At 38.8% G+C, this 8040-nt stretch overlaps 1 non-coding gene across 1 annotated transcript; it reads left to right on the plus strand.

Moving 5' to 3' along the window:
- The first annotated feature begins 2883 nt into the window (after window positions 1-2883).
- On the plus strand, window positions 2884-2991 carry LOC127746337 (small nucleolar RNA R71). Its single transcript, XR_008007956.1, has one exon. It is a non-coding gene; the product is annotated as a small nucleolar RNA R71 (small nucleolar RNA).
- The last annotated feature ends 5049 nt before the right edge of the window (window positions 2992-8040 follow it).

The raw sequence follows: 8040 nt of genomic DNA on the forward strand, positions 1-8040 counted from the left end.
AGTGTTTCACATGCTAGTGTGCATCTTTTATCAAATACAAAAGGTTTACAAAGGCTAATAGGTTGCTCAAAGGCTTTGCAATTTTGGAAAAATCTCTGATAAACCTTTTGTAAAAAACAGCATGGCCTAAAAAACTCCTAATTTCCTTGACATTACTAGGTGGAGGTAATTTCTCAATTATTCCACCTTTGCTTTGTCGACTTCTATGCCTTTTCTGAAATTTTATGGCCAAGGACAATCCCTCTGTTACCATAAAATGGTATTTCTTCCAGTTTAGAACTAGGTTTGTCTCTTGGCACTTTTTTAACACTAAGGCAAGATAATTAAGGCAATTAGGAAAGGAATCTCCAAAAACTGAAAAATCATCCATGAAGACTTCAATGAATTTTTCAATCATGTCTGAAAAATAGACAACATGCATCTTTGGAAAGTTGCAGGGGCATTGTACAATCCAAAAGGCATGCGCCTGTAAGCTAAAACTCCATATGGACACGTAAATGATGTCTTTTCTTGATCTCTTGGATCAACCACTATTTGATTATAACCCAAATATCCATCAAGAAAATAGTAATATGCATGTCCTGCCAATCTCTCCAGCATCTGGTCCATAAAAGGCAGTAGAAAATGATCTTTTCTAGTTGCCTCATTGAGTTTCCTATAGTCAATGCACATCCTCCAGCCTATTACTGTTCTTGTGGAGATGAGTTCGTTCCTTTCATTGGGTACAACCGTGATCCCTCCTTTCTTAAGAACCACATGGACAGGGCTCACCCATGTGCTATCGAAAATGGGGTAGATCACTCCTGCCTGCCATAGCTTCATAACCTTTTTTTGAACCACTTCTTTCATGACGGGATTCAATCTTCTCTAGGCTTGAATGGAGGGCTTGGCATCATCTTCCAGCAAGATCTTATGCATGCATATGGATGAGCTTATCCCTTTTAAGTCAACAAGGGTCCATCCAATGGCATCTTGGTGCTTTTGCAACACCTTGATTAATTCCTTTTCCTGTTCTATCACTGGGTAACTTCCATCACTTCCCAGGTATGCATACTTGAGAGTAGGGGGCAGTGCTTTCAGCTCCAATTTGGGTGCTTTTTTTTTCTTTTTCCTCTTCTCCAATGTACTTGGAATAGGCATTTCAGCTGAGTTGACATCAGTAACCTCAACATTTAATATGGACTCACCCTCTGTCAATCCTTGAAGTGGTTCTTCAAAGGTTTCTTGCACCACAGTTTCCACTGCATCTAGCCTCATACACTCTCCTAGTGACTCTGGTGGATAGCTCATGGCATTGAATACATTGAACACCATTTTCTCATCATGTAGCCTAAGGATAAGTTCACCCTTTTGAACATCAATGATGGCTCCAGTGGTAGCTAAAAATCTCCTCCCCAAAATTATTGAAGCTTTAGCTTCTTCCTCTATATCCAAAGATCACAAAGTTAGCAGGAAAGATGAAGCCCCCCACTTTCACTAACAAGTCTTCTACTATTCCATGAGAGAATTTGAATGACTGATCTGCTAATTAGAGGGCCATTCTTGTTGGTTTGGCTTCCTCAATCTTCATTCTTTTCATCATTGTTAAGGACATCAACTTTATACTAGCTCCTAAGTCACATATGAGGAATTTGGGAAGCTTCCTGGGTCCTTCAACTTTTGAGGCAGCTTGTGTTGGATGATAGCACTACATTCCTCAGTTAATATCACAGTTTCATCATTTCTCCAGCTTCTCTTTTTGGTCATCAATTCCTTCAAAAACTTAGCATAAAGTGGCATTTGTTCTAGTGCTTCTGCAAAGGGAATGTTGATATGAAGTTTCTTGAAAATCTCCAAAAATTTTGAGAATTGGCCGTCCTTTGCTTTCTTCATTAGGCGTTAAGGGTAAGGAGCCTGTGGGACATATGGCTTTAGGACTTCTTTTTCTTCTAAAGAACTTGAAGTAGGTGTTTGTACTTCTTCCTTGTCATTTGAACTATCCTCCTCTTTAGTCTCCTTTGACTTCTCTTTCAATTCCCTTCCACTTCTGAGGGTAATAACTTTGAATTCCTGTCTTGAAGTTGTCTTGGTGGCATTACTGGAACTGTGGCCAGAGGCTTGTTTGGATAGGTATCCAACTTGTGCTACGAGTATCTGAGTGGTAGCATCTTGATTTTACATATTTGATGTTACTTCTTCCCTAAATTTTTTCATGGCTTCAGACTCTTTGCAAAGATTGGCAATCATAGATTCCATTTTGGCCATTCGGTCTTCATCATGTGGTGATGTTTTGTTGTGATTAGGATGTTGAAGGTGGTTACTGTGGCTTTGGTATGGTGGCTGTGAATAAGTGTTTTGTGTGGCATGGTATGGTCTTTGGTTGGAGTTTTGGTGAGTGGAGTTGTTATACTGGGGTGGGTTTTGGGGTTTGTGGTCTTGGCCTTGGCTTTGTTGGTTCCCCCACCCAAAATTTAGATGGTTTCTCCAACCAGAGTTATAAGTTTTAGAATATGGATCATTAGCTTGCCTAGATGAATTTCCAAGGTAACTAACTTCCTCCCAGTTAACTTCTTCTTCTGTCTCCAACTCTTCTTGAGGTGATAGTTGAATGTGGATTGCTGTGGCCTGATTCTTCTCTATTTGCTTGGTCAATTCAGCCAGTTGCTTAGTGATCATCTTGTTTTGAGCCAGGATTGCATCCATGTGGTTTAATTCTAGGACTCCCATGTTGTTACTTCTGTTTGAGGCATAAAAGTACTCATTGTCAGCCACTGTCTCTATCACATCAATGGCTTCTTCAATAGTCTTCTTTTTGTTGAGGGAACCTCCAGATGAGTGGTCTACAGCTTTCTTCGATTCATGATTCAGCCCTTCATAGAAGATATGGATTTGCACCCACTCATTAAACATATCAGGGGGACATTTCCTTGTCAAATCCTTGAATCTCTCCCAAGCTTCATAAAGAGTCTCACCATCCTGCTGTCTAAATGTCTGTACTTCCGTTCTTAGCTTGTTTACTTTTTGTGGAGGGTAAAGCCTTGTCAAGATTCTACTCATTATATCTTCCCAGGTGGTCAAGCTTTCCTTGGAAAATGATTCTAGCCATTTTGATGCTTTGTCCCTCAAAGAAAATGGAAACAGTAGCAGTCTATAGGTGTCAGGATGAACACCATTAGATTTAACTGTGTCAAATATCCTTTGGAATTTAATGAGATGCTCATTAGGATTCTCTTGGACACTCCCTCCAAATGAGCAGTTGTTCTGGACAAGAGTGATGAGCTGGGGCTTCCATTTGAAGTTATTAGCATTGATAGTTGGCTTTTGAATGCTGCTATCATAGTTTCTTGGGTTTTGATTGATGTATGATCCCAAAACTCTCCTCTCTTGTCCAGCGGGGTTGGGTCCACCTTTTCTGGTATGATTATTCACCTCTTCTTCATGATGGTTTTCCATATCATCCTCCATAGTTATATCCAAATCTTCCTCCTCTGCTTCTGCACCAACAGCCCTATTTTCTCTTACTTCCCTCCTTAATCTCAGGAAGGTTCTTTCCGATTCACTTTCAAATGAGGTTGAGGCCTCTCTTCTACCTGTCATATAATGAACAAGTACAAGAAACAGCCAATGCAGAGTCTACTAAAATAGAGTATAGTTAGCTTGGTAAGAGCAATTTATCAAATAGTTAGTAGGTTAGCTTGCTGGAAAGTAAAAGAGCATGAAGAAATTAAAGAAAAACAACTAAAATTGCAAAAAAATTAAAATGAACAGCTGAAATTAAAACTCAATTAATCAAAAGAAAAGAAAAGTGCTCAATCTAGTCATCCTTCAATTTAGTAATTGTCACTACAAAACCAATCCCCGGCAACGGCGCCATAAACTTGATACGCTAAAATTTGCCTCTCAACAAATTTTCTACTGGCAAGTGCACCGATTCGTCATCAAGTAAAAACTCACTGTAGAGTGAGGTAGAATCCCACAGGGATTGGTAGATCAAGAAATTATAATTGGTGAATTGTTGAGCAAAATCAGATTCGGTTGAGAATTGCAGAAAGTAGAATTGGCAGGAAACTTAAATTGCAAGAAAGTAAATGACAGAAATTAAATTGCATGAAATTAAATGACAGAAAATTAAATTGTAAGAAATTAAATGGAAATGAGGAATTAGCATGAAAATTAAAGAAGAAGAATGTAAATAGAATGAGTATGATCAGAGATGGGGATTCCTTGGGTTTCAGGAGATATTGAATTCTCCGTATTAAATCATTTTCATCTCTTCCTCAATCAATGCATTCATTGACATTGCTTGGCAATCATAGATGATCGGTTCCCAATCTCTTGGCTCACCAATCTCTCTAAGCATGAACAATTGCCCAATGTCTTAATTTAATTGCTCATGGGAAGAGTTGAAGTTCGGTCACTGACTATACCACACAAATTCATAGATCAAAGTATTGGTAGGATTACATGTCACTATATCCATCCAGTCCCCAATCTAATCCAATGTGAGAAAGCAATTCTAGCATGAATTCTTCATCCCTCTCTCAAGGATCCGAAGAATTCCAATTATGGATAGCTTCTCTCTCAAGACAACTATCCAACTGCATTAAGACTGAAAGCTTTCTAACAAAAATCAAGAGAAAAGAAAGAAGAAGAAGAAGAAGAAAACTACTATTGATCCATTGAATTACAATAGAGCTCCCTAACCCAATGAAAGGGGTTTAGTTGTTCATAGCTCTCAAAATGGAAATTGAAATTAAAAGATACATTCTGAATTTCGAAAATGAAAAGTGCAGTAAGTGTAAAGATTCCCAAAAAAATGAGAAAGGTCCCGTTCTCTCAAACTCAAATTCTAAGATATTTTTACACTTTCTTCCATTGGTCTTCAATCTCTGAATTGAGCTTTTGGCCTTGCTGGAATTGGATTGAAAATGGCTCCAATTGGTTTTTGTTGCTATTGAGAAGAGATCTGTTTGATTTGTGAGTTCTGATGCTTCACGTTGGAGTCAAGTTTGATGGCCAACATTGACTCAAACGCCATTTAGAACAAAAAACCAAAAAAACCAGAAAGCTTGCTGCCATTGGCGTTTGACTCAACGTTGGAGGGCCAACGTTCTACTTACCCACGCGTACGCGTGCTTTACGCTAAGGCGTGAAATCCAAAATTTTGCTTGTTCACGCATACGCATGCACCACGCTCACGCGTGAAGGCTGAGATTTTGCTTCTTCACGTATGCGCGTACACCATGCTTTTACGTCAATTGCCCCTTTTCTTATCGACGCGTACGCGTGGATTCAAGTTTTTCAATTCCAAATTATGGGCTTGGTGATAAACCACTATTTTATGGTTTATCTTATGCTTAATTGAGTGGTTTTTATCAACTCTTTACTCACTTATTCATACAATTCGCATGTTTTACATTTTCCTTCCTGATTTTGTGCTATGATTGAAAACATGCTTCTTTGATCTTATATTTGCTTATTATTAATCCTCTCTTATTACCATTACTTGCCTTGATATGTGTGTTAAGTGTTTTCAGATATTATAGGGTAGGAATGGCTTGGAGGATGGAAAGGAAGCATGCAAAAGTGGAAGGAATACAAGAAGTTGAAGAAGTTGTTAAGCTGTCCAGCTTGACCTCTTCGCACTCAAACGACTATAACTTTAGCTACAGAGGTCCAAACGACGCGGTTCCAGTTGCATTGGAAAGCTAACGTTTTGGGCTTCGATTGAAATATAATTTGTCATAGCTGCTCCGAAGTTATTCAACGCGAACGCTTTAATGACGCGCCTACGTCGCATCTGCGAACGCGTGGATGACGCCTCCGCGTCACTTGGCCACGATCTGTACGGACCAGAAAGCGCTGGAAGTAACTTCTGGGCTATTTCTGACCCAGTTTTCGGCCCAGAGAATACAGATTAGAGGCTATAAAGTGGGGGAATGCATCCATTCATAATCAAGCTTTGATAATTCATGATTTTAGTTTAGATGTAGTTTTTAGAGAGAGAGGTTCTCTCCTCTCTCTTAGGATTAGGATTAGGATTTTTAGAACTTAGGAATACTTTTATCTCATCTTTATCAGGTTCAATATCTTTTTATTTCGACTTCTCTTAATTGTTGATTATTGATGTTGCTTATTTGGCTTATGACTCTTCATATTTGGATTGATTTTATTTTATTAATGCAATTGAGGTATTTCAGATTTATGATTTGTTTCTCTTATTTATGATATAAATAATTTAGATTTTTCTCTCTTTTGGCTTTGGTTGATTAATTGGTAACTCTTGAGTTATCAAACTCATTGTTGACTGAAAATTAGAATTCTTCAAGAATTAGTACGAGATCCAATAACTCTAACTTTTCCCAAGGAAAGACTGGAACTTGAGGATTCGAATTAATTCATTCACTTAACTTACCTTCATAGTTAGAGGTTAACAAAGTGGGAGAAAAATCCAATTCTCATCACAATTGATAAGGATAACTATGATAGGATTTTCAGTTCTCATATCTTGCCAAGAGTTATTTTATAGTTATTTATTTATTTTAATTGTCATTTGAATTACTTGTCATACTTCTTCCTTATTTCCAAAACCCCCAATTTTACCTTTTTCATAGCTAATAATAAGAACATACCTCCCTGTAATTCCTTGAGAAGACGACCCGAGGTTTAAATACTTCGGTTATCAATTTATTTAGGGGTTTGTTACTTGTGACAACCAAAACGTTTGCACGAAGGGATTTGTGACACCCAAAACGTTTGTACGAAGGGATTTTTGTCGGTTTAGAGACTATTTCTACAACGCGACTGTTTTTATGACATTCTTTACTAGCAAAATCCTAACGTCAAAATGGCGCCGTTGCTGGGGAATTGCAAACGTGTGCCGTATTATTGGTTATTGTAAATATTTTTCAAAAAAAAATATTTTTCTTTTACTTGTTTATTTGTTTCTCCTTTGTCCCCCTTATTTCTGATAACTACTGTGAATTCTCACCCCTCTCGCTTTGAGTTTGGTTCTAACTTTGTTGAAGGAAATAGAAACCACAGAAGGAATATGCATCACGGTCAGACCAATCAAGGATGGATGGAGCCAAGAGGTCAAACCAATAAAGGATGGATGGAGCCAAGAGGATCTAATCAACCCTTTAGGCAACAACACCCTCCAAGATATCATGGATAACGACTATTCTATAATGCATACCCAGCTGAAAGATATGGTGGACAACCTTGTAACTACCAACAAGCCCCACCCTGTGCTCAGAGACCATCCTCTCGACATAATTTCGAACCACCACACTCACAAGCTTCCTTTCACCATTCGCCACCATATGATCCTTATCCGCCCCAATGCCAATCCAATTACTCCCAAGAACCACCACTCTGCTACGCACCATGTCCATATCCATCAAGCAAAAAATCACAGGTTCGCTTCGAGAAATCAGTAAACCAGTTCAATGCAACCCTTCATCAACTGGAGCAAGCAATAAATCAAGTATCTTCCAGACGTTCAAACTCTCAACAGACTCCCATGGCTTCATGTGGAGAATCTAATGAAGAAAACATCATGAAGAAGACACTAGAGACTCCAGTGGACAGCATAGAGCATAACTTCGTACTGGAACAAGTAGAGGACGCTGTCATTGTAGAAGAAGAAGAGTTGGTTGAAGATTTAGGAGATGCTGAATTTCCTAGGAAATACAGAGTCATGGAAAACCCCGTCAAGGATGTTACAATTGACGCTAAAGAGGAGGTTGCACAGCCTCCAATGCAGATATCTTATGAAGAACTAGACGGAGTAACTCAAGACGCATGTTTCCTTGATGATGATAGTCACCAGTCAAGTCCCCCTAGTGATGAACTTGCAACCGCAAGTGACTTTTTTGAGACAGAAGAATCTTCCCCAAGTGAATACGAGGATGATGCAGAGGTCAACTTTTCTCAACCTCCTAATTATGACTCAAGTGATGAGGAAGATATGGAAGACTTTGACCAGGACATTGCTGGAATGGAAAAGGTTTGCAAGGAAGTGGAGGAATTCACTAAAGACCACAAGGGAGTAGAGCT

The sequence above is a fragment of the Arachis duranensis genome, chromosome 3, assembly GCF_000817695.3.
Source record: "Arachis duranensis cultivar V14167 chromosome 3, aradu.V14167.gnm2.J7QH, whole genome shotgun sequence".
NCBI lineage: Eukaryota > Viridiplantae > Streptophyta > Magnoliopsida > Fabales > Fabaceae > Arachis > Arachis duranensis.